We start from the raw sequence: 27675 nt of genomic DNA on the forward strand, positions 1-27675 counted from the left end.
TGGGGTGCCACTGCCCTAAGGGGCCCTCTGTAAGCACAGAGGCCATCGGAGGACGAGGACGTGTTGCCACTTAACTCGGCCGAGCGACAGCTCTTGTTGGACTCTAAGCGATTTCTAACATATTTCAAGTCACAAAATAAAACTTTCTTCTTTAAGAATCTTACTAAGTCTTCCTGCACGTGGCCTGGGTTTTTATAAGACAGGGATGTTTTGGACATCTCTCGTCCTTGTCCACACTGAGACAAGAGGTGATGGGTCTGTTTCTCCCACTATAGCAACCTGCAGGTCCAGAAGCGGCCCCCTACAGAACATAGTGTGCTGGGAGGTCGCGGGTGGCAGAAATTGCTGGCCTCTCTCTCTCCAGCCCAAGGAAACATTGCACCTCCAGCACTTTCCGTACAAAGCGGTCCATGGCAGCGATGCCCGTGTGGGGTTCAGAAGCCGTTTACTGTACTGCTTTGTACTTCATCTCTCTAGGCGGCCTCTGGGAGTCCAGTGAAAGCTGCAAACCTTCCCGCTGTCTATGTTTGGTAAGCCAAGTGATCAAGTTTTAGAAATTCCTTGTTTTAACTCTATTTAGAAGTGAAATAGTCATTAGCAGAAGCAAGCATTTGCTTCTCGGGGATATATTTTGGTGAAAACATAGCTTTTATTTATGACTTGCATTGGCTATCATACCAAGCATAACAAATTGGCCCCTTTGAAAAGTTAAAGTTGGAAAAATAACCCGCTAAAGAAGGACAAATTACTTACACCATTGTCTTACTTACACCATTGTCCCTGGGTTGAATGGCAACACAGGTAATTTAGTCAAAACGTATGTTTAACCATTTTTTATGTGTGAAAAATTCGTGTCTCTGATTATATAGCTGGCTGAACGTTTCCTCCAAAATAATGGGTTTTGAGCATTAATAACAGGCCTCTATCTGTCAACAGCAATTGCTATGACTTTATTTATATGCAATAAAGCCTTTATAATAGATTACTCAATTAACTTTCTGCAGTTGAAATATTAATGGTTTTACAGGACTCCAATTGGAATTAAGTCTAAGCACACCGAGTTCTTCCAGTTTATGACCATACTACGGTCGTTTAAATGCATTGTTTATTGTTTGAAATCTTTTTCTCCTAGCATATAGTAATGGTGGGAGAATCAAATGACACTGAACATTTTGGAAAATTTGAGGAAAAACAGAATAAAAGCGCAAGCACCTGGCGAATGACGAGCGAGAAGAGTCGTTTAGGTAAGTCTCTTGTTAGACGTTACTCTAAGAAACTCTGCTTGACAAAGGAGGCACGTTGCTCTGGGGACGAGGTCCTGTGGCAGCCACATCATCAATCTAAATTGCACAGTTCCTCTGAGCATCGTGGCTTTAATTAAAAGAGGAGGTTTAAAAAAAATAAAGCAAAGATAATCAAGCAACATTTGTCCTTTTATATAACAATGTTCTGTAAAAATTTTAATGGATTTCACTAATTGAAATGTCACAAGACAGTTAGCTTTGTTTTCCCATCTCTCTCTTAGAGAGAGTGGGTGCATCTTAGTTTTTCCTAATTATGCTGATAAAGAGTGTGGACTCTTTCAAATACACAATTTGTATTATAATTACCACAACTGTGGGTAAAAAAAAAAGCCATTTTCTATTCATTTTTACACGCCACTTCTTGTACATGGTGGAGACGGAGGCGTAGGGCCTTTTGGGGAGGAGGATAAAGTTAGTTCTCAAACTAGAGCAACTTTACCCCACATGAACTGGTTACAGTCCTTTGCTTCGTGTCTAATTGAGAAGAGCACGAATGCACCAGGAGCTCGATCCCAAATAAGTTTCCAGTGGGAATTCTCACAACACTTTTGAAAGATATGTGGCTGAGGCTCTGAGGTGGTTTGGTACAGTCTTAATTCGAAAGCTTTATTCAAATCTTCCCAGGGGTTCTGAGGCCACAATGGCCTCAGAGGTGGAAAGTGTTATTACAGGAGGAGGGAGTGACGAATCTTTTTTTCTTTCTCTTTGTTTTTTAATTAAAAGAGGAAGAAAAAGGGGCCGGCCCGGTGGCTCAGGCGGTTAGAGCTCTGTGTTCCTAACTCCGAAGGCTGCCGGTTCAATTCCCACATGGGCCAGTGGGCTCTCTACCACAAGGTTGCCAGTTCAATTCCTCGAGTCCCGCAAGGGATGGTGGGCTCTGCCCACTGCAACTAAGATTGAACACAGCACCTTGAGCTGAGCTGCCACTGAGCTCCCAGATGGCTCAGTTGGTTGGAGCGCGTCCTCTCAACCACAAGGTTGTCAGTTCGACTCCCTCAAGGGATGGTGGGCTGCGCCCCCTGCAACGAGAAACAGCAACTGGACCTGGAGCTGAGCTGCGCCCTCCACAACTAAGACTGAAAGGACAACAACTTGACTTGGAAAACAAAAAAGTCCTTGGAAGTACACTGTTCCCCAATAAAATCCTGTTCCCCTTCTCCAATAAAATCTTTAAAAAAAAAAAAAAAAGAGGAAGAAAAAGTAAAACAAAATCCCAAGTCCCATTTGTACTACTGAAATGGGAGTTTTCTCTAATCACAAAAAGACATTTGGGGCATCATAGGGGAAACTGAATAAGAATTTGCTCTCAGATAACATCAGTGAATTAATAATATTTTCAGGAGGGATAACAGCATTGTGGTCGTGAAGGAAAGTGTGCTTATTTTTAGGACTATGTGCTGGCGGAGTAAAGTGTTAGGACATCTATGACTTATTTTCAACATATACTGAACATATACATACGGAGAAAAAGCAAATGTGATACATATTAGCAATAGTCAAATTTAGATATATGGGCAGTATTGAACCAGTAATTAAAGGTCTGTCTTATCAGTTGGACATATTTCTGGCTGCAAGTAAAAGAAAACCCAACTGACAAGGGCTGAAAATTTAAGATTCATTATTTACTAAACAAGAAATCCAGACATTTTCCAGTCAGCAACTCAGTGATGCCATCAGGACCCCAACTTGTTCTGAGCATCTGCCTTGGCACCCTAAACCCATTGGCTTCTGATATTGTTAATTCATGATTACAAGGCAGTGTTGGCAGCTCTGGGCATCACAACCACATTCAAAACAAGGGATGGGATGGATCTTGAGATTATCATGCTGAGAGAAGTAAGTCAGACAGAAGACATCAAGAACCATATGACTTCACTCATATGTGGGATATAAAGCTGAAAGTAACAAATAAAGAAGCCGAACAAAGAAACAAAAACTCATAAACACAGACAACAGCTTGGTGGTTACCAGAGGGTAAGGAGGGTGGTGGTGGTAGAAGAGGGTAAAGGGGGTCAAATATATGGTGATGCATTATAGAAATGTATACTTGAAACCTATATAATTTTACTAATATCACCCCAATGATTGTAATGAGTAAATTTGAAAAAGAAAAAAGAGGGGTGGCTGGTTGGCTCAGTTGGTTGGAGTGCAGTGCTCATAACACCAAGGTCACCAGTTTGATTCCCGCATGGGCCAATGAGCTGCAGGGCCTACAACTAGATTGAAATAACTACTTGACTTAGAGCTGATGGGTGCTGGAAAAACACACTGTTCCCCAATATTCCCCAATTAAAAAAAAAACAAAAAAAAACCAAGGGATGGGAGTGGAGGTAGAGAACAGCAAAAGAAGCTCTCCTCATGCACTTTCCTCTTTTTGTCAGGAAGCAGACTCTTTTCCAGAAGCCATTAGGAGACTTCTGCTTACGCCTCAGGGGCTACAACAGTCAGAGGCCAGTTCTGCCCAAGGAGGTCTGAGAAATGGCGTCCAAGTAAGTGACTTATATCCATTGTGATTCATCCCCTTGGCTCTGGGGGCACCGTCTTCCTGAACATAACTGGTGTGCTGTTAACAAGCAAGGGAAAATGGCAACTACTTTCCATTTGCTGAACAGATGCCCTGTTTCTCTAGAGGGGAAGTTGTTCTGTCTTACCAAGTAACAGAAATGATTATAAATGAAACCAAAACCAAAACTCATCCTGCCCTATGTCATGAGGATATTGAACAAAAAGATAAATGGTGCCCAACACGAGACTAGGTTTCTTGTCTTCCTGCACACCGTCCCTTTAACCCACTGAAATAGAAACTTTTTAACCACCTGTGAAAGCTATCTTTTGTTTTACCTTCAAGTGTGGTAATACATTTTAATATACAGTTTACTTTTAAAGGTGGTTTGCATTGTGGTAGGCATTATGCAGCAGAACAGAATATATGCTACTACTCATCATATTATTAGCCATAGTTGATCGAGTGTCCTCCATATGCAAGGCACTATAATGGGTGACACATTCTGTCATTTATGCAAGAAGAATGTGCCTGGCTGTTACAAAAAACCCCAGTTCAATCTGAGTCACCAGCCTTAATGAAGAATGAGAAAACAGAAAGCTTTCAGCGACTGTTTGAATTTCTACTTTCTCCCCAACCTGTGTGATGTCAGTATAATAGGATACCCTCAACATCTGGGCACTTTAAATGGAAGCCCATTTATTGATCATAGCGACTTATAGTCATAACCAACGTTCCCTCCTGTCCCCTTCCCTAGCCCTTGGTCCAAGGGTAGGCTTTCTTTCGGAAGGATGCTACATGCTCATTGGAGAAGTATTGGAATGAATTCCCAAACCTATAGTAGCCACCTAAACATCACTGGGAGCCACAGTCATGTGTCCTTGGAAGGCATAGAATTTCATGTCGGAGTCAGAGGTCTTTGAGGGTCCAGAAGCCCCTCATTGTCACAATGGCCCATTTGTCTGATGATTTAGCATTTGATGTTGATGGCTGGTGTCATGTTCAAATATATCATGGTTGGCTGTCCTGTTTCTGGATAACCTCTGGAATGTGACTTACTGTGGCACTGACCATTACATGGAGGACCAGCTACAGGGCTGATTTGGAACAGGCCCAAGAGCCCCCATTCTCTACTATGTCAACTAGGCCCACCAGGCTCTCTGACTCAAGTATCTTGTTGGGGCCGCACCTGTAGCCTATGGCTCACCTGTCTCTCTGCAGTGACCCCTTGGAGCTGTCCTATTGCTGATAGAAGTCATGTCACTGTTCGACCTTCAAACTTAGATTTAACCCTTAAGATAAGTATTTTAAGTGATTTCCCCCAGTGTTGTATATGAAACATTTCCTTTTGATTTAACCTTAATATAATAAGAATACATCACTTTTTTTTTAAAAAAAAGGATAGATGTCTCAGAGGAGGGGAGAGAGTTGTGATGAGGGGTTGGATTTGCTGGACGTATGAATAGGCATCCATAAGTACAGGAGGGAAGGTGAAGCACATGTGGGGGCAGGTGGGCAGGTACGATGATGGAACGATGATGGGAACTCAAGGAAGTCCTCTTCCACTGCTTTTATATCTTTAGTGACATAGGAAATGAGGAAATCTGCTCAGAGTGAGGGTAGGTAAGATTTCAGAAAAGAAGTCAAAATGGCGGGAAAGTAATGGACAAGAAAAATGAGGTTGATGGGGTGGGGGAGTGGCTAAAGACCTACTTCTGGTTAGTGAATGAATTTCAAGTGAAATCAGCCACAAAGGGGTGATATGCCCCTGGCAAGACCCTGTCCTCTGGTTGGGCCAGCTGGAAAACCAGAAAACATTCCAGGGAATTCCTGGTGTGAGAGGCCATCTCTCAAGAACTTCTTGCTGCCAGCTAGGTGCCCCGGGGCTGTCTTGGAGCAGACTGTGGGACCAGCGAAGATCCCCCTCTTCAGTGCAGTTCCTGTCACTGGAGGATTTGTCGAGTGGTGGGGTGTGACGTAGACAGCAAAACCCTGACACCTTGGGTATTGCTGAGGTGAAAGGATGGAGGAGCAGCTGGGGAGAGGCCACAGGGTTGTGGTCTCTTCAGGTATGAAAGACCCAAGCCACTAGTCTTCCAGCTTTGGGCTGAGTAGCTGGGTAGTATTCCTGTGTCAGGAGATGGTGTGTCCAACTTTCATGTCCTTCCTCAGTGCATTCGAGTGCCCTTTGGGTTCCAGGGGGCCACTTAAGCGACTTGCCATGGTTCCTCCAGCGCCATCTAATATGAAACTCATGACACTGAATGTTAATTAATTGTTTATTGTTTGTCCCTGGTTAATAGAAGAGTAAGAACCCTGTGTAACTTTTTTGTTTTTGTTTTTAGCACTTTATCCCCAGTGCCTGTCAAAATACCTGAAAGATAGATGCTTATGGAATTTTGAATGCATGAATCCATAAAAGAGGGCAGATTTTTAAAAAAAGTTTTTATTGGGGAACTATGTTTTTCCAGGACCCATCAGCTCCATGTCAAGTTGTTGTTTTTCAACCTAGTTGTGGGGGTGCTGCTCAGCTCCAAGTCAAGTCATTGTTTTCAATCTAGTTCACAATCTGTGTGTGGAGCAGCACATTGACCTATGTGGGAATCAAACTGATGACCTTGGTGTTATGAGCACTGAGCTCTAACTACTGAGCCAACTGGCCACCCACCAGTGGCTCAGCTCCAAGCTCAAGCCGTTGTTTTTCACTGCTTGGCCCTCAGATTTTGTTCATGGTAACATACACTCAAAGTCCCAGTCCTGCCTTCCCAGGTTGAGTGGGCTGCCATTTCTGTATTCTTCCGTTATATTCTGGGCTACTTCCTTTATGGCATGTCTTGCAGTATAAAGGTTTGCTTACCTCTCTGTCTCCAAAAATGTATGCAATTGGACACTGCTCAAGCAGTAGTTCGCCATAATCAGAAGTGTCTGGGAGCTGATGGTAACCACTTTGAGCACCTCTTGTAATTGAGAAGTCAAATGTGACTTGTATTCATCTTTTGTTATCGGTGTATATTGAGTATTACAATTTTAATGCAGATTTTTCCTTTCTTAAAGTGTGTATACATTTTTTGGCACCCTCTGTATAATATATAAAATACATATAAATATATATATTTAATATATATTTACATTTTTCGCTTGTTCATATTAATCACCAAGAGGGAGGTGGTGAATTAAAATCTCCCACAATGATTGTCTATTTCTTCTTTTAATTCTACACATTTTTGAGTCATATATTTTGAGCCCTTGTTGTTAGATATATAGAAAATTGGAATTTTTACATCTTCCTGATGAATTGAATCTTTATTATTATGAAGTGATCCTCTTTATTTCAAGTAATGCTTTTTTTCTTGTCTTAAAGTCTATTTTGTCTGATACCAATTTAGTGATACTCTTTTTTTAAATAATTTTTTTATTTGTCAATTACAGTTGACATATAACATATTAGTTTCAGGTATACAAGATAGTGATTAGACATTTATATGACTTACAAAGTGATCACGCCAATAAATCTAGAATCCATCTGACAGCATACATAATTGTTACAATATTATTGACTATATTCCCTCTGTTGTGCTTTATATCCCCATGACTGTTTTGTAACTGCCAATTTGTATTTCTTAATCTCGTCACCTTTTTCACTCATCTCCCCAACTCCCCTCCCATCTGGCAACTGACATAGATTCTTTTTGGTTAGTGTTTGCGTAGTATATAATTCCATCCTTTTACTTTCAATCTCTCTTATTCTTTTGTTTTAATGTGTTTCTTGCAAACAACATCTACTTACATTTTTAAATCCTACTTGTCAGTTTTTATCCTTTAACTAGAACATTTAGTTCATTTATACTTAAGGATAACTAATGCTATATTTAAGCTAAATCTGCCGTGTTATTTTGTGTTTTCTATTTGTCTGGCCCATTATGTTTTTATTTTCCTTTTTTTGTCTTCTGTTTTTGCCATCTTTTCCCTCAATTTGTCTTCCTGTGTTTTACTGTAGGTTTTTATTCAGACATATCTATAGTTAACTGATTTTTCTTTAGTTATAATCTCTATTGAACCTGTCAATGGAATTTAAAATTTTAATTTTGATTGCTATATTTTTCATTTCTAGAATTTCTATTTAGATCTTTTTAAAACTGGCTATGTCATTTTTTATAGTTTCCAATTCCCTGCTTAGATTGTGAGACTTGGCATTTGTTTCTTTAAATATAGTAAGCCTTATTATTTTACAGCCTAAGGCTGATAATTTAAATATTTCACATTTCAATAAGTCTATTTCTATTGTCTGTTATTTATTGTAGATCTTGCTCATGGTGCTTCATTTCCTTGTATGACTGGTTATCTTTGACTGTGTTCTGGGCATTGTAGTTTTAAATTATTGTAGGAATATTTTGAAACCTAAGATGATAATATCTTCCTTTAGAGAGGATTTTAATTGTCTTCTACCAGATGCGTAGTGGGCACTAGCCACTCGGACCAGCGTAATACACAAGTTCAAGGTTTAAGGTTTCCTGACCCATCTAGATGAGGCAAAGCTGGACTGCAAGTGTTGGCAAGGGTTTACTTGTAGTTTACCCTTACTTACCCTGAGGATGGACTTATACGGGCTCTCAGCTTAAAGTGGAATGTATATTATCTTTGTCCCTATTTTTGATAGACATGGACTTCTATCGTCTGATTTTCTGAAGCCACCAAAACTGCAGTTCTGTTTCATCTGAATTAGCAGATATCCCAGGGTAACTTGGGCTTACCTCTTGGGGTTCTCATGTTCTCATAAGTATTCATCTGGTATTTTCTCACAGGCTTCTTTGCTGTTTGAAGCTTTCAAGATTTTAAAATACATTCTGTCCAATTTTTTAAAAATGTAACTATATTGCATTAAAAACGACATAGCTGTACTGCATAAACATAATTTTTGACATCCTGGTTTTAAAAGCTGAATATTACAGGTCTTTGGGGAGAATGAATCTTTCTGGATTTTGACTTTGTTTTATCTTTTAGGTCAATGACTAACATATGCTTTGCTTCTGCTACCTCACAGGGAGACCGAATGTGGCACTTTGCCATATCTGTGTTCCTGATAGAATTATATGGACACAATTTTCTTCTAACAGCAGTGTTTGGTTTAGTGGTGGCTGGATCTGTATTAATATTTGTGGTATTAATTGGCAATTGGATTGACAGAAAACCAAGAAATAAGGTAATACTCTTACGTATGACATATAATTATGTGGTAAATGATGATCTCATTAGCCCTTTTGGTTTATTTAGTAAAATAAAATACAGAACAATAGAGCATAACTTTTAAAAACTAGAAAAAGAATTATCAGCTTTGTGTCATTCTCTTGTACTACATTTAAAATATTTTAATGTGGTGTTTAGATTCTTACCCATTTCTGAAAACACGTTTTCTTTTTAATGTTCTGGTTTTACCTGTATATTATATACTTGTGTTATTTTTATTGCAGGCAATTTCTAGGTGTAAAAGATATCATTGTACCAAATAATCTGCCTAAACTAGAAATGAATATCTGGAGACTTACTTGTTCAAATGTAGATCTTCTTTTAGCTTTTGGCTCTAATATCTCTTGAACCCTCCTTTGCGCAGTAAGAATATATAAGATTTTATAAGTTTTTGCTATTTTTTTGATCACTAGTCAGTATGGTTGTTTTCAGTCCACCTAGAAGTCCTAGAAAGGCATTCTCTAAAGCAGCACCCTTGGAAAGGCTAACTTATTGAAACTCTGGAATGTTGGTCTTTAGGCCATATTGATAACTTCAGTCACAAATGAAATTCAGAAGAGTGTGATATAGCAGTAGAAAATTTCAAGTTCTTTGATTTATCTAATATCCTGCTTTTCATATTATCTTTCTCTCAAAGTATGTTTTCATTTACTTGCAAAACCCAGCTTTATGTTTTGGGGGGGCTTTGCCTCTAGTGAGCACATGAGCCAGGTCTTTGCCTCCTGGAGGCTCAAGCCTGCAATTGCTGATGGAAGCGATAACCCTGGGTGGAACAGGAATTTGGTCAAATGCAGTTACTCTGCAACAAACGATGCTGTAGCTGCAACCTGTCTCTGAAAACCAAGAGTAAATACTGTTTTCATTCACAGTTGCTCATGCCTTGCTCTTCACTCAGAATGCCTCTGTCACTGCCTGCTGTGTTGTCCTGATGCTTGTGTTCTCCTGCAAAAGGGACATGGAACAAGTCTGGTACTGCTGGTTCATTGTGTCTCCTATCTCCCTCTTGTGCCAGGAGAGCGAATGTCAGGACAAGACCTGAATGCCCTTCAGTGAGTCATCTCTGTGCCGCCCTGCTCACTGGTTTCGGATCTGGCTAATCCTTTGCCAGTGTTGTCCTCACCCCTACTTTGTGAATCAGAATCTAAATCCCACAGACATGAAGGCAATAGCACAATAGTATCTTTGTCTACAAGGTACAAATTAGCATCGGATCTGGTGCTAATGGGGGGTGGGAAGAAGAAAATGCTTAGAATCAACACAATAATGTTTGACTCCAAACCTACATTGAACCTTTCTCTTTGTGTTCATTTAGATGTTCCTTGAGCTGTCTGCTGTCAGCTAAATAACTGTATGTGTCACGATGGGCTGAGAAAGTCTACTCTTGAGTTCCAAACTCCCTTTACCTTTCTTCTGTAGGTGGCCAGCCACACAGCTGTGGTTACCCTGGCGGTCTTGGCGAACCGGCCAGCACTGCACTGACCATCACCATTCAGAGGGAATGAATCGTAAGCCTCACAGGTGACAACAGGGGCCAGGTGGCTGGTGAGCTGTGCCACCCTTGTCATCACGGGTCCTCTAATAGGCTGGGAAGTAGACCTGGCTCAGTGAACAGAGCTGGTGAGCCAATCAGGGCTCTGAGAGAGGAAGTAAAGTAGCCTTTGAGAGAAAGGTATTTAGAGTCAAACAGACCTAGACTAGAATCCAGCTAAAACCAGCTAAGGCTCTTACTGGTTGCAAGTGACTTCACTTCTCTTGACTTTACTTGCCTCATCTATAAAATTGTAGCAATAATGACAACTCCCCTCCCCCTTCCACCAGCTCAGTTTTGGGAAGGATCTGTGATGTACAGGATTTCTAAAGTACTTAGCACCATCTATGCACACAGGAAGTGCATAGAAAATAGATAATATTGTTATTATCAAGGGCATATATAAACTGTGCATTTGGGAAAAAAGTCTTTCAAAATATATTACTAGATGATCCTTCACAATTTTATATCTGGAAAACAAGTCAATTAAAAGATTTAAAAATCCAGTGACAAGCTTCCATTTCCCCCAAAAAAATTCATCCTCAAATGTGACTGTTGATCATCATTTTTCTGACAGTGAGAGGTAGAATTTTTTTTCAACAGTGGAGCTAAATGGAAGAATCTGGCATCTTCTTTGTTTTTTCTTCCATTTATAAAACTTGGATAATTCACATTGTGATATTTTCAAATTGCCAGCTTAAAGCTAGCGATCTTGTCCTCCCCTCTATTTGTGCAATTGGTACTCTTCTAGAAAATGTTCGTGAGTGTTGATAGCCAAGATAAAGGAAGCTATTATGGAGAAGTCTATGAAAATATAGTCCTTACAAAGAGTAGAATCCCCTTAGAATCATGTTTTCTTTTAAAGTGCACTTATTTGGATGTTCTGTGGCTTGAATAGTACCACCCGAAATTAAACAGCCACGTGGGTAAAAGCCAGGTGACACGCATGAAAGTGTTCTCTGTCTTTGGGTAAAAGAAAATCTTCTCAGTCTCTGTTAATTAATTTTACAGACATCTGAAATAAAATGCAGATTCTGGTGTGAGGTTTATTATAATTTTTTAAAAACATTTCTTTAGATGGAGACATGTTGAGTTTTTTTTTTTTTTTTTTAAGATTTTATTGGGGAAGGGGAACAGGACTTTATTGGGGAACAGTGTGTACTTCCAGGACTTTTTTCTTTTTACCCCAAGTCAAGTTGTTGTCCTTTCAATCTTAGTTATGGAGGGTGCCGTTCAGCTTCAAGCTGTTATCTTCAGCTTCAAGTTGTTGTCTTTTCAGTCTTAGTTATGGAGGGTGCAGCTCAGCTCCAGGTCCAGTTGCCATTGCTAGTTGCAGGGGGCACAGCCCACCATCCCTTGCGGGAGTCGAAACTGGCAACCTTGTGGTTGAGAGGAGCGCTCCAACCAACTGAGCCATTTGGAAGCTCAGCGGCAGCTCAGCTCAAGGTGCCGTGTTCAATCTTAGTTGCAGAGGGCGGAGCCCACCAGCCCTTACAGGAGTCGAGGAATCGAACCGGCAACCTTGTGGTTGAGAGCCCACTGGCCCATATGGGAATTAAACCGGCAGCCTTCGGAGTTAGGAGCATGGACCTCTAACCACCTGAGCCACTGGGCCGGCCCATAATTTTTTGAATGATCTTATAAATATATTCTTTAATGATCCTGGAATAGTTAAGAGAATAAGCTTTGGAGTCAGACTGTCTGGGCTTACATCTCAGCTCCATCATTTACCTTCTCTGTGACCTTGAGCAAATAACTTCACCTCTGTGTGCCTCAGTTTCCTAATTTGTAAAAGAGAGATATTTTCAACTTCTTAGAGTTGTGAGACTTAAGTGAGATGAATATATGTAGAAGGCTGAGAATTATGTGCCTGGCATTGAGTAAGTATTCAACCAATTGTGCCCTTTATCTCCATTTGTTACCTCTCTCCCCTGTCAACATGCTAGTCATAATAATGGCTATTAATATTATTATGTTGTTAAGATAGTAGGGTGTGATCGAAAAGAGTGCTGAGACAGGATTTAGAATAATTAACTGCAAGAAACCTAGTCTCTATTCCTGACTTTACTCATCTGTTAATTGTTTACATTCCAACAAGTGATCTGGAAGTTCTTTTCCAGGTTGAAAATCCTATGATTAATCTATAATTAGACTGAAGGGGATCTTTCCTGTTTTCACCTTTGTTCACCCAGTGAATCGGTAGCAAATCTAGCAAACGCATGACCTTAAATTTACTAGGAGGAAGGACTGGTCCACTGAGTTGCAATATTTCCTTCCTCTCACTTACAGGGATGATTGCAGCGGTCTGGCGGCTGGACCAAATCATCCATATATTTGCTCCCCTGTCCGTGGGCCAGGTGATGACATGGGCATCTCATGTGATCGGTTGTGGTTTCATTCTTGGATGGAACTTGGTTTCACTTCTTGTAGAGTTTCTATTTCTGTCCAGGGTTTATCAACTAGTTCCCCAATTGGCTGTAAAACCCCAGCAACAAGCAGGGGGGCACTTCCTAGAAAGGCAGCAGGAGGCTGTGAACATTCAAGGTAACGCAAACTCAGAGATGGCTTTTGTTCTTTTTTTTCTCCTTTCTGTTAGTGTTTTAATTTCTTCTTTCCAGAACTGTGTCTGACATTCTCAACATTCTCTCTAATCTCCACATTCTGTCTGTAAATTTGCCTAGAAACAGTGAGAAATGAGAAGGCTTCCGCTGTGGCCTTGGTCATGGAGTTCATATGGCTGGTAGGGGTAGGTGGGGCTGCCATGTACAGTTACACAGGTTGTACAGTTACACAGGTTGTGCACAAAGGCTCCATTCAAAGAGACTCCAATGTGGGTAGCACTCCCACCAGCCTGTACAGGATACAACCCGCACAAGCTATTCCATGGTCCTCTGGGCAGATTACTCCTTCGTACCTCACTCATAAACATCCTAAAGACACCAAGCCAGAGACAACCGTGTTAGGGAGTTATGGGGCTGCTCTTTAGTCAACACAAAATCATGAACTGGCCATCTCTGTGATCAGCCATTTAAAATCAGAAATTCCCTAACATTGGGGTGAGGATGGGAGGGAGGAGGACCTGCCAGTAAATATGAGCTCGTTTCCTGAAGATGGGAACCACCCCTACTGATGGCCAATGTTGCCTGTCCACCTGGTACAGCCCAAGCATTGCTTCTGACCTGAGTCTCTCTTCCTAAACTTCTTATAATTAATTCTCTTTTCTCTCCAGTTGTTTTGCAATTAGAGCCCCCCAGATCTCATTGCATGAATAAAGCATGTGCACTTGCAGAGATAGATGAATAGCTAGTCATAGTTAGATGTTGGATGGATGGATGGGTGGTTGGATGGATAGATAGAGCTATATTCTTGCCATCTGCCACTTATTAGCTGTGTGACCATGCAGGGTTAATTATTTCAGGTTGTCTGTGTCTCACTATCTGTAAGGTAAGGGTAACAATAACAGAACTGACCTCAAGGGTGTTGTGACAATTAAATAAAATAGTCTATATAAAGTCCTATTTCTCTCGCTGGCATTTAGTCAAATCAGCGTTAGCTGTTTCATCCCCCCCCATTGTTATTTTTATTGTCACTTTTAAGAAAAACAAACCTGCTATAGCAATAAATTATTTTCTATGACTAAGAACTTTACCTTTCTCACAGTTTTTGGTCTAGAATGGATTTGGCCCGCTTGACCGTCTCTTCTTCCTTCACAGCCCTATTTGGCTCCTTTAGCCCTTTTCAGAGCTTGTGTCAATTTTTGCTAAGTACCTCTCACAAGTACTTATACCTTTTAAAAATTTGTTTCAAGTCATTGCCTATTCCGTCCTGGGCGACTGAAAAGTATTAATCCTTGTCTTTTCGTGGTATCTGTTTCTTCAGAAAAATCACCAAAGGCAATATCCATCAGTGTTCGGAAGAGTTTATTACCACCTGAACGCTCCCCTGCATCCTGCTCTCTATGCCCACCTTCCTCACTTCACCACGGGTCCCAGTTTGAGTTCTCTCAAGAGCAGTTCTTGAGACAAGGGTGTGGGGTGAAAAGTGATCTTTTTGGAAGGTGATCCCAGGAAGCATGGTGAAAGGATGTGAGTGGAGACAGGGAAGGAGGAAAGCCAGTGACGGGTGTGTTAATGTATGAGTGACCACAGAGGGTGACTGGTGCTCCGTCCCTTTGGGGTTCTCTAAGCAACTATGTCGGGCATACCTCAGAATTGTCCCACAGAATCATCCCACTAAGGGCTAAGAAAACTGAGGGGTTTCTCCTCCAAGTCTTGTCACTCATCAGCCCAGGGTTGTTGCCCGGGTGTTGACTTCTGGGCACTGTAGAGCCTGCCTTTATGTTTCTGTGGCTGGAGAGCGAGCCGCAGGCAGCAACACAGGTGCTTGGGATAGGAAGACGTGGGTGCCCATGGGAATGTCCCAAAAGGAAGCCGATGAGCTTAGGGGTGGGCTGAGGGCATTTGGGCAGCGTCCTGACCTAAAGCTTATATTTGGATTTTATTTCAGGGGAAACGGGCTCTTGGGAAAATACTGATGGATTCTTCAACAAGCCCCAAACTTTGAATAAGCCAAAGGACCACAAATCTAACCTTGAAGGACAACAGGCCACAACCACAGGATTTTCTCGTTTCTCTCTGCTTTCAAAACACATGAACGTCGCTGCGCACGTGCGGTGAGGGCTGGGAAGCGCACTGCAGGCCAACTGTGCTCCTGGCCGGCCTGTGCTGGCCTTCCTCTACACGGTCCCCCCCCCCAGGCCTACCCCCAGGGGATCAGAGGCTCAGTGCTCAGCGTCCCCACCGCCCTCTCTGCTCTGTCTGGCCTGATGGGCACGATTCTCTCCACAAGCGTCACGGGGCGCTTTGGCTCGATAACCATGGGAATCAGATCCAGCTGGCTCCACATAAATTGCCTGGCGCTCTGAGTGTTTTCCGTCTTTGCTCCTGGACTTCCTTTTGAGCTGGCTGTTTTCTTACTCCCATTAAGCAACAACTCTTCTTCAGACCATGAGGTGCTTGACCGAGGGCCAGGTGCATGTTTATTCCTTTGAAATGAATGTGAACCAACCTATCCTTCCCGACCGCTCCTCCATCCACTGGACCAGTAGTATGGTTCTGTCTGAAGGTGAGCAGGACCCCGAGTATCCTGAGTCTTACAGCTCCGTCATCTTGCTCTTCTCAGGCATGATCCTGGCGAGAATCGGTGAGCAGTGGGTCACGAGTGGTGAGGGATTCTGCATCCTGTGATGTTGCTAAGTAATTTTAGGAGCATTTGATGGTCTCGTCTGTGGTGTTGTAAGCCTTTGTTCATGGAAGCCTTCATGTTGAGAGTCTTTCACTGAAAGCTTGTGTGACAAGTCCAAGACACTGGGTATATGAGAGTGGTTGAATCAAACAAGGTCTTAGCCTCATGGAATGGGAGGCCATTAATTAAGTAGTCAACAGCAGTCAACACTACAAAGTGATTGGAGCTGTTGAAGAAGGACAGAAAGATTGGGAACACAGAGCGACACCCAGTCTTACCTTGGAGGTTTGGGAAGCTTTCCCAGAAGGAGGCAGAACTAAGAGATCCCTGAAGGGCAGGAGATATGGAGAAGGAAGAGTACTCTCAGCCAGGCAAACAGTTGTGCAAAGGCTTAAATGTGAAAACGTGGAGATTTGGGACAGTAAGAATACTTATTTCCTGGGTGTCAAGCATGTAAATGCTATAGATGGCATCTACTTGAAAGAAGTATTTTGACCTGGATCCTTTCTCCGCAGAACTAAGATAGGGAGAGGGGCACAAGGGCAGTTTGGTGGGGGCAAGTCTTTCCTTAGCTGCCTGTGTGTGTGTGTGTGTGTGTGTGTGTGTGTGTGTGTGTGTGTGTGGTTGGGGGGCGGAGTTAAGTCCTTTCCCAGGGATAGGGTGCCTAACTGAGGGTCTACAAGCTTGCCCACCAAGAATTTGGTTTCTGAACTCTGCCACCAACTTTATGTCATCACACCTGGCAGTGAGGACCTATCTGATTTACTTAGGGTATTTAAAAAATCTTTTAAAAAGTTTTTGGTCATTTGATGCCTGATGAATCCAACAGTAATGTGTTGGGGGTCACAAGTGATGATGACAGAAATCACGTAATAGCACATTGGCCTGAGTGATTAGACTTGCAGAATCCCAGCCTAGGAAGAGTCTGGGCCTTGCTCTTAGGTAGGAATCCCAGTGGTCAGGTTTCCTCCCAGAGAGCATCATTTCTTTGCCCTAAGCCCCCTTCCCTCCTCCAAATCTAAAGGCACCACCCTTAAAGCCCCTTCCTGAGGCCATACGTCAGAGACAGCTGATTTTCCACTCCCATGTCAGACGTGGGCAGAGTGGAAAGTGTGGTGGTGGTGGTGGTGGTGGTGGTGGTGGTGGTGGTGGTGGTGGTAGAAGGAGTGGATCAAAACCCAAGTATGTCTTCCTTATTCATTCGGTGAACTTCCTGCACACCTCTTCTGTGTGCCTCGTCCACTACTCCAGGCACCAGGCTTCAGCAAGGTCCCTGCCCTCTGGGGTTCAGAGCTTCACCTTTTCACCTCTGGAGCCATAGTGTGCTGGGAGCACGGGGCCGGGGTGATGTGTTCCTGATTTCTGCCACGGAGACCCAGAAACCCTTGGTCCACACAGCTTTGCATATATTGGGAGAAGGGAAAGGAAAGTTTTGTTAAGTCCAATTTCAGAGGTTATAAAACCATGGGCTAGCCTGGGAACCTTATTTCTCTGATATAATGTATAAGAAAGAAGCTGTGTTCTTAATTCCAAATAACTGATTTAGAAACTGGTACTTCCATCTGGCGATCCCCTAGCTTCTAAAATATTTTAAGTGTCGTGCCTGATGGGTGGATTATCTTTTATTAGGTAGGGTATTTGGCTTGCACATCCAGCCTTTAATTGTATGAACAACTGAGAGCAGATTGGCCATTTAAGATTTATGCCGTTCACCTTATATGATGATATTCAAGTATGTCATTCAAAAGGAAAGAAAAGTCCCCCCACTGACTCCTCTCCCCACGTGACTTGACTCTTCCTGCCACACAGGAAATGATCACATTTGGAAAATATGAAATCTCATCCGCAGCGCCTGCAATCTGGAGAAGCATTCAGTATGAGAGACACTTGAGGCTTTTCTCCATCGCAATAGCAGTTCTTTCTGCTGACTCTTGATAAAGATGGCAGACACAGAACACTCTCGACCCTCCTGAGGGAGACAGCTCAGGACATGGAGCCAAGTGACCTGATGATGTTGGCAAGTTACGGGAGCTTCCCGTGTCCCCTTTTCCTTCTCTGTAAGACGGGAAAGGAATGATAGTGCCTGCCCATCAGGGAAGTCGGAGGATGCATTGGAATCATTCCCGCAGATCGTGGGGTTAGCACAAAACTTGCACATATACGGGAGCTGCTCATTAAGCGGTAACTCTCATCCTCAGTCATCATCGTCATTCTTACGTTTTGCCTGTAATGTTGGTGCTTTCACGAGCATCGTTGTGTCAGAGTGGAGTGTGGGGTGGGCAATGAGACAGAGAAAGCCACAATGCTGAACGAAATGGGTGCTGTGTGGCTCCCAATACCCAGCGCCAGCAAGTGCTATTTTCATTTCTTCCCAGCAGAGTTACAAATGACCTTGGGGGGGTGGTATGCTCCCATAACTGCGCAGGTTAAAAGCACCGGTGCCCAGGATGTATCACGCCTTAGTTCACTTGGTTAGCCTGGCCAGGCCTGGTGGCCGTGATGACTGGACTTCTCACTAGGATGCGTGGCCTGTGGCCCGCCTGGGTGTCCACCTGCATTCCCGGGCATGGGGCTCATTCTAGGCATTTGTTCAGTAAAGACTTGTTTCCATCCTGATGGAAATTAAGTCACAGAACTTTGGCTACAACACAATTTTGCACATTGCCCATAAGTCACTTTGCTTTCTAAAAGTTAAGAACTACAATGCTTTGTTCCCTCAATTTAGAAAAAATGGTGTCAGTGCATAATTAGCCCTCACTCCCTGGAGCGCTTCACATTGTGCCACTGCAGCCTGTTACAAATATTGCCTGACTCTGTAAGCCCTGCTTCTTAAGGGCCAGGTGTCGGGATCTGACAGGTGAACTCCAGGTCAGAGTCCACTGCCGGACAAAGGGGCTGAGCCCCCAGACTTAGAGGTCACGCTGGGTGGTCAGGACAGCCCAGGGGGATGGGGGGCCTGGTCAGGACCCCTAGGTGGGGGCCACAGCAGGGTGACAAGGCCAGGCCATGAGGACAAAAGGCCTGGGCAGTGCCCTGCAAAGACAGACACTGGAGGATACAGCAAGTACAGAGCTCAACCTGGGGATCGGGACAGGGGTCTACCAGGAGCCTTAGGGAACCTGGAAGGCGAGCTGGCTGGGAAACCAACCAGGCAGGCAGATGCTGGGAGTGGGTGCCCGTGAAGGCAGCACCGGGACCGCAGGGCAGATGCTGTCACTCAAAGACAACATTGGCATCACCACGGTGGGCTTCTGCCCTGTTCGCTGCCTGTGTGGTGGGTCCTGAGGCTGCTGCTGAAGGGTAATCAAATGCAGCCCCTTTATATGGTTGACAGTGGCAGGTGCAGGGGAGAAGGGAGGCTAATTCCTTCTCTGCGAAGCCGGGGTGAAGAGGAAAGCTCTGGGACTGGAACTAGATTTGAGGCTCAAGACTTCACTCTCTTTCCTAACCACTTTTGGAATGAAGGGGAAAGCATAAACCAAAACATCCAAAACGAAGTTTTGTTGCTATTGGGTGGTGAAGGTGGTAATGGTGGCTCAAAAGGGTGGTTATAACGCCACAAATTATGGCAGTAACTATAGTTTGCATTGAGTCAGTGCACAGTGTATCCCGAGCACTGGTGCTTTTAACCTGTGCAGTTTCCACTGCACACCAGCAACCCCAAGGTCATTTGTAATCCTGCTAGGAAGAAGTGTAAGTGGCACAGATGGCCAGGCATGATGCGCTACACTGTACAATACTGTATCGTGCAATCCTCCAGGGAGAGTGCTCTAAATGTTCCCATTTTACAGATGAGGACACTGAGCCACAGAAAGGTCCATTTAGGCATCATGACAAATGGAACCAGTCGGTCGCTGGAGCCAGGATCTTCACCGAATTCACATTTATTCTCTCCCAGTACTGCTGCCCTGTAAGTCTCTGGTCCTTTGACTTCACTGTGACTCAGCTTCTTTAGGAGAACATTCCAGAAAGGAAGCGAGGGGCTGTGAACAGCGTGCAGTGCTCCCTGAACTACCGCATGGACCTCATCCACTTCATCCTTGTCATGTTGGCCCCTCGTCCACAGCAGTTTGGCATGCTGGGCTTCATCTCCCCGCTGTTTGTCACCAGGGGGCATGCGCTGTATTTTTTTTTAATGCAAGAAAGTGTAAGATTAAAAATGCCCATGCTCAGGCATTTTAACCTGAGAGGTAGGCAGCGCCTCTGGACTGCTCAGAGCTCTGGTAACACTGGTCCCATCTCACTTTGTTTCCAGTGAGTTCCCTGCATTGCTGCTAGGTGCCTCCATTGTACTGCTGCTACATTTGAGAGCAATTGTGTCACCCATCACCATTTTGTCAATTGTATCAACTGTATTCAGTGCGTCTTTGTGGTGATGGATACCAGCCAGAGTTTGAAAGGGCTGTGACTCTTGGCAAGCTCGTTACCTGCACTCAGACTACTCTCCACACAATCTGAAGGGGTTTCATTCTGCCAGCATAGGGATTCGATGTTTTCAGGGTTTTGTTGTTCTTTGGGCTCTAACATTAGTTAGAATTTTCTGGTTCATGTGAAAATTAGAGAGGTGGAGCATGGTCAATGATGGTTGGTCTCGGTTCCTTGAGTGTGGGTTTTTGGTCTTCCAGCTGGTTTGTGAATGTTCCCTTGTTGTGCTAAGTGCCCCTCCTGAGGATGGAAGCTATTTGATAGAAGTAGATCGTGAACAACCTTTGGGTAGTTTCTAGAGTCTGAGACCAGGTCAGAGGCCTGATGGCCCCTCTACAGATCTGGGCAAGCTTCGCCTCAGCGACTAAGCTAAGACGTTCAGTTTGACCAAGTCTGGTTAAGAAAGTCTCTAGTTTGTGATGTGCTAATTTTGAGTTTCTGGCCACTTATCGATATGGAAACTATATTTTGAGGAGCCTAGAAGAAAATCCCTATAGCTCTTTGCTTAAAATAATGAATTGCTAGTTTGTAAATGCTGTGATATAGAAGTTCACTTAGAAGAACAATGAGGCTAGTAATTAAGCCCCCTCTGACCTCAAAGTACAGGGAACTGTTGTGTGTGAGGGAAAGTCACATTTTGGGAATAGTCGGTAGCATGCTCAGCTGCACCTTAGCAGGTTGGCATTGCTGGGAATGAGGTTTTCTAAGACAGGGTTTCTCAACCTCTGCACATTTTGGGTCCAACAATCTTTTGGTGTGTCACTGTCCTATGCATTGTAGGGTATTTTGCAGCATCTCTGGCCTCTACCCTCTAGATGCCAGTAGCGTTCCCCATCCACCCACTTGTGGGAATCAAGTGTCTTCAGACATTACCAAATGGTCCCCAGGAGGGCAAAATCATGTCCCATCACCACCCCCTTGAAGAACCACAGCTTAAGAGAAATGTGAAACCTACGGGAAGAATCAACTTATTGTTAAAAGACAAAATGACAAAAAAATCATTTTTACTAGTAGTAAGGAAACTACAGAAGGGGATTTTACACAGACCTGCTTTTCAGAGCTGAGCTAAGAGAAAACAAAGGACAGAGAATTTTATGGAATATTTTGCTTTAATATAAGATAGTTCTGAAAAATTGTACTTTATACAATTTCTGGTAATATTTATGGTGCCACCTCCCCCAAGCTTGCCTCTTCCATAAAAAAAAAAAATGTTGAAAGACTACCTTACTATAGACACACACACACACACACACACACACACACACACACACACGAAGCCAACTCGGTGGGGTAACCAGAACTGTCCATTATATGGATTCTTCACTAAGGAAGTTGTGTTTTGATGAGCTGTAGCATACCAAGTCCTCTGGCCCTAGATTATTCTAATGAACCCACAAATACATGCACAGAGTAGTCTTAGAACAAAAGATGGTTTAATAAATCCATTCTGAAGTCTTTTATTGAAAATCCCCAGATGTGCTAGCAGCTTGTGTGTAGAATTTATGTCAGGTCTTCTAAGTAGCACTGGCTCCCTGCACCTGCACCTGCACCTTCTGTCCTTGAAAAAAAAAAAAACAGATGCTTACCTGTAAATTCTGCATTTCAAGTGCTAATTTTACTCTTGCTTTTCCCCCAGGTCCTGTATAGTAGAAAAGCAACACCTTTCTCTCTATTGGATTGTGGAACCACTGTCTGCATGTTTCCATGAATGTTTTGGAAACTGTCCAATAGAAATACAATGCAGATGACATTTATGTAGTTTTAATACATTTCATTTAACCCAATACACCCAAAATATTATCATTTAACTTATGATCAACATAAAATTGAGATTTTAACGTTCTTTAACGTTAGTTCCTCCTAAGCTGATTTTTTTTTAACACCTCAGCACCATGTCAATTCAGACTAGCCACATTTCAATACTCAATAGCCACGTGTGGGTAGTGGCAACTGTATTGGGGTGCAGTTTGGACTCTATGATGATTCCCAAAGTTCCACATATTTTTCCACTATAGGACGTCTATAAATGATACAGTGGGCTGTTCCGCCCTAGCGAGTGGGGGTAACTTGCCAGGGCATTTGTCTAATGGAGAATCAGTGCTATTAGGCTCCATTTCATCAACTACAACATTCTGCTCTGTTCCTGGGAGCAAATCATGATGACATAGACCACACTAATTTGACTGGATTTTATCTCTTTATCTCTGAAACAGATGTGGAGCTGTCTTAGCGATGAAGGTGGCAACGGTGGAGGGCACCTCAAGACACTGGCCCCTTGCAGTACAGATAAACTCCACTAGGGGTCCTTCCAGTCATGGTTGCATAGTCCCAGATTGTGATATATCACAACTTTATAACAAAATAGTGGAATCAGGACTTTTCAGTGTATGAATACAAGGTAAAATTTGGAAAGGCAACTTTTTTTTAAGGCAACTTTTATGAGTACAAATTAAAAATTAAGCCTTTCAAACACATCTCTGGCTGTTTTATCTGTTCACATAATCTCAACAAGGCTTTTCTCTCACGAGGTGTTATCCCTGACTTTGGCTTGACAATCAGATGAGTAGGTCCAGCCTCACAGGGCTCACCGGCCGACTGACCTTACTACTCTGGAGCCAAATGCATGTCTCCACTATCTCTAGATTCCTAACAACCTTCTTTGTTCTACTTCATCCTTCAAGGTACTTGAGATCATGAGGGAAGCATCTTCTTACTTGGTTCCAAGAAGCCTAGAATGCAAATGACTTTGCCCCCTTCTCCTCCTCCATTTTAAACTTATATTCAAGTGCCACGTGGCATATTTGCCAACTTGCTCTTCTCTCTGGTCCCTAGGAAGCTCAAAGTTAAAGTGGCAGGAGCCTGAAGCAGAAGTCTGATGGCTTGTTTTATAATCCTGCTCTTCTTGCTGAGCTTTTATTCCCTCTTCTCATTATTCTTATTGTTTGCTCTTTGTGTATGAGCCACCCAACCGTTCTGGAAATGTGGTGGTTGTGGTGGTGGGGAGTATAAATAGATGTAATAGTCTCCTCACAGTTTGTCCTAACAATTGAATCTTTCAGATCCTGACTCAGATACGAAGTGAAATTATTCCTTGTAACACATCGATTGAGGCACATTCTAACTGGTTTCATAGCGATGTGGGTAAGTCACATCGTGTAACCTTCATAAAGTCAGAAATTGTCTACCACACAACTTAATTCACATGGAAAACACAGTATTTGCCAAATTATATAAATATTTAAGATTTTAGGGATCTCAAAAATACATATCTTAGTTTGGAATATTCAGTTGAACTACAAAAATGTAAGAAACAAAAACTGCTTTTAAGAAACAAAAACTACCTGTACTCACGAGCTGTCGAGTATGTCAAAAACGGGATATGCCCATTTTTGAAATCACATTGACTCAATCTACCTGAAGTGACATAGCAATAGCATAACTGATACTGGACAATTCATATCTGTGGAGGTTAGTGATTGGACACCTAAAATAAGACTTCATTTTCAATCATAATCATAACTATTATAACTATTAGCATGAAACTATTTCAATCATTCTTTTCTATTCTTCTCATGCCCAAGCTCCTCCCTTGGAATTATAAATCCTCTTTAAAAACATTCGAGTCCATTTGCTTCACTTCTCTGCACTCGAGCACAACTGCACAGCCTGGTCATTTAGTAGTCATGTTGGCAATTCTCCAACTCCCACTTTAACTCTGCTCAACACGCAGGCATGTGCCAACAAGAGCAACTTGACTGCAAAACGGTGGGACTGGCTTAACATGTCACCCCATTTTTCTTTGTTGATGCTTTTTTTACTTAATGTGTTGGACAACTGGATTACCATAGTATGGGGAAGGGGACGACATCGGGGTAGATGGAGCAGGGAATGTGGCAAACCTGGAACCACCAGGGGGCATCTGAAGGGCAGTGTTTGCTCCTACAGGCAAGATGGCCCAATGCATCTGTTGGAAGCACAGCAGTCAGGCTCTGCGGGTTAGAGCTACTACCTATAGAACTAGGGCTCACAGCCAATGAGATCGACTCAAGCCCAATTGCTTAGCACCTCACATCATTTGCCTAATTCCCAGGCTAGCCAGTATTGGCTGAGGCCATTCAAAATTTTCTTGGAAGTGAAAATTGCCAATGTGGAAAGCAGGGTTAACCCAAAGTAGTGCTAACAAAGTTACAGGGCGTATACAGGGTAAGAGAACGTTTGCACTCCTTTGTCGACCATGTGGCCACCAGAAGGGATTGTCGAGATTGAAGGAGAAGTGCCATACCACAAGTGAGATTTAAAATGCAGCTGTTAAGGAGGAATGTTGTTGCCTGACTGATCCATAAGGATAAATTTTATATTCTTGGTAAGTGAGCCAATGTGTATCTTTTGGTCCTGTTTCTCGGGTATTTAGGTGCATAAGTCAATTATGTGACTTATACCCCAAAGGGATTTTTGACGTTTTTGTCACTTTTAGTGTCTCAGGAAATCATTCAAGTGCTGACCCCACTGCCTTCTCATCAAATTCATCGGAAATATCAATGCTGCCAGAAAAGGTAAGTTTTAAAAGTCATGTTTATTGAAGCATAATTTACATTCAGTAAAACTCACTCCAGATTTGACCAATGCAATTTACCACCATAATCAAGATGTAAAACAGTTCCTCAAAACTCCCTCATGCCCTTGTGCAACCAATTCCTCCCCTTCGGAATCCATTGATAGGTTTTGTCAAAAGGGTCAAATTTAATCATTAAAGTGATCTATTATCGAAAAATCTGAAGGATATAAAACCTAGTTTTTAAAAGGGTACTTTGGAACACATAATCTTTAGAACAGTCAAGAGTGGAATTTTAAAATCTTTGTAAGTTAAAGCAATTGATAAAGTTGTCTACGATAGTTATAGACTAGCTAGTCTAGTTACTGTGTCAAACTGCAGGCTGGTAGAAAAAAATCCTTTAAATAATGGAATTATATTCTATGAAAATTTCATATGGGGCAGATAATATGTTCTTACAGATATTTGGCACCTTCTCAAAATTTCCTCCTGCTACCATGAAAGGGACAAAGAAAGCAAAAACTTTTTTGTATATTATCAGTTGTCACATGTTCAAGTACACCTTATTTACGTGAAAAGCTTCTGTCAAGCACCAGCCCTGTAAAAGAAGTGTAACAGTAGGTAATTAGATCAGCAATTGCTATGTAAGACACATCATTAAGAAAACAAATAGTTTATAAAACTGTAGGTAATAGAATTCCCCAACATATTACATTGTCAACTCAGACACAGGAATGTTTTGACATAAATACAATTATTTTCCCCCCTCAAAATCCTAACAATTCACCCCCGCCTTCTTTCTGGAGGACTTAACCTCAAAATGGCCACCCATGGAAAAGATAAACATTTTGAAAGATTACGTGTCAATTACTTAAGCATACTTTTTGAAGTGGGGAGAAATGTGACTGCATTTAATAAATTCCTATCAAGTTGGCCTCAGGTAAATCCTTTAACCCATCAGAGCAGAAGCATATTCACTCAGATTAGAGTTCTCATCCTTGGCCAAGAATTCTATTCTATTCAACTATTTAATAACTCAATCCAAATTCTCTCCGTTTACCTGAAGTTTGTCAGCATCTTGAACTGGACTGAGCCTGGTAGAAAAGTGAGAACAGTGTTCAGAATACCACACGGTAACTTTTTTCATGTTTTGTTTTGGTAAAGAATGTCTTTCTCTTATTGTGGTGATCTACTAGATACCTTTGATGAAAAGCTCCTTTTGAATAGAAGTCTTATTTTAAAAAGTTACATTCCCCAAATTTCCTGACACTTGGGAGTCTCCTGTAATTTCTAGATAGGAGTAAAATAAATAGCGAACTACATTCCTATACTTTGGAAATCCATTTAATGCAATGTCAGCAGTCACCATCTTTCCAACTTTTATCTTTGTGACATTAGTGTGGAATATCAATTTTAGAAAACATAAACATTACTGGCAACAGTATTTGCTTAGGATAAACTGAAACAAATCTTTAACAGATTTAAAAACCAAAGGAAGCCGGGAAATGTTTACCCAGGAGTTCAGAACAGTCTTTAGCACTTGCTCCGTTTCCAGGAGCTTTAAATAGACACTGCCTCCAGCCGCTGTGAAACGCTGCCTGGCTCTCAGCTTCTGTCACTTTTTCACAAGGAATTGTTTAAACAGTCTGGCTCAACACCTACTGACAATTGTAAAACAAAGCCCGGCCACTGCTTTTTCCAGTGTTGTCCTGCTATTTACAAGAGACTGAGGTCCTCGGGGCAGGAAAACTTGCTCATATACTTCGGGTCTGTGCATGTGGCTGAAAAGGAGTACTTAGAACACAGCCTGCAACACTACCCCTTTTATCCTCTTTAAAAGTATGATACACCGTCGTCCTATCTACTTGCCTCGTCAGCAAAAGAATCTCTCACAACTGGGTCCAATGCGTAAAGCCTTACATTGCAGAAGATGACTAAGTGGTACCTATGACAGTTACAATGATGCTTTCATTCACTCACTGACCCCTAAATTTAGATCTTTACAGATGTAACTAAATTCAGACAACTCTATTATAACAATGTGTACGAACATTTAAAATGCCCACTGATACTGAAGAGAGCCTCCAGGAAACTTAAAAGTGATGCCTGGAGACCAGCTTTCTCCAGGGCAGCCTTGACCCCAGTGGATCAGATTTTCTCCCAGGACAGAAAACCCAGACTGGCCTCACAACCCTGACAACGTGACCCGCTCTCGGGAAGACTCACCACCACGCGAAGTGGCAGCTGAAAGGCATTTGTGGCGGGGGAATGGCTGTGTGGTTGAAATCCCCTCGGTTTGTCGCTAACCCTGTTGTTACACTGCTCGGCGCGGAAACTTAAAGCATTTCGGATCCACGATCTCATGCACTTCCTAAACTGGCGGCGTCCGGGTTATTAGCCCCCGAGTGCGCCGAGAACCCGACACCATCCCGGGGTGTGCGCCTCCGCCCCGGGTCTCGGTTTGGTTCTCGAAATGTTAACTTTTCACTGAAAAGGAGCATGAAGCTCCCTGTGGCCCGGATCCCTTCAGCGCCCGGGCCATTGGGGAAAGGGGACCTTAGGCCGCATGAAGGTGCTTCTCGGGGACGAAGGGCCTCCCGCACCACGTGGGTGTCCCCGCCCTTCACAGCGATTCCTCCGGGGGCTCCTTCCCTGGGGATGGAAAAGCCTCTCCCGAGGGGTCGCCGAGTTGAGGCCGAACCCCAGTCTTCGTGGCCCAGATGGGAAGGGTCCCCTCCAGGGACAAGGAGGGGCGCGCCTAGTAAGTGTCACCGGAGAGACCCCAGGCCACCTGGCCGGCTCCGGCGTCAAGGCAGTTGGAGGCCACTTACCAAGCCGCGCGCCGAGGCCGAAAAGGAAAGGCACCGGGGAGACT

At 43.0% G+C, this 27675-nt stretch overlaps 1 pseudogene across 1 annotated transcript; it reads left to right on the forward strand.

Moving 5' to 3' along the window:
- The first annotated feature begins 410 nt into the window (after positions 1–410).
- Positions 411–27140, forward strand: LOC308510411 (ferroportin-like; annotated as a pseudogene). Its single transcript has 11 exons — positions 411–530; positions 3686–3793; positions 8849–9020; positions 9921–10036; positions 10468–10593; positions 12869–13123; positions 13261–13325; positions 15336–15788; positions 19739–19945; positions 24723–24801; positions 27021–27140. The product of its transcript is annotated as a ferroportin-like (transcript).
- The last annotated feature ends 535 nt before the right edge of the window (positions 27141–27675 follow it).

This window comes from Rhinolophus hipposideros (assembly GCF_964194185.1).
Source record: "Rhinolophus hipposideros genome assembly, chromosome: 18".
Taxonomy (NCBI): domain Eukaryota; kingdom Metazoa; phylum Chordata; class Mammalia; order Chiroptera; family Rhinolophidae; genus Rhinolophus; species Rhinolophus hipposideros.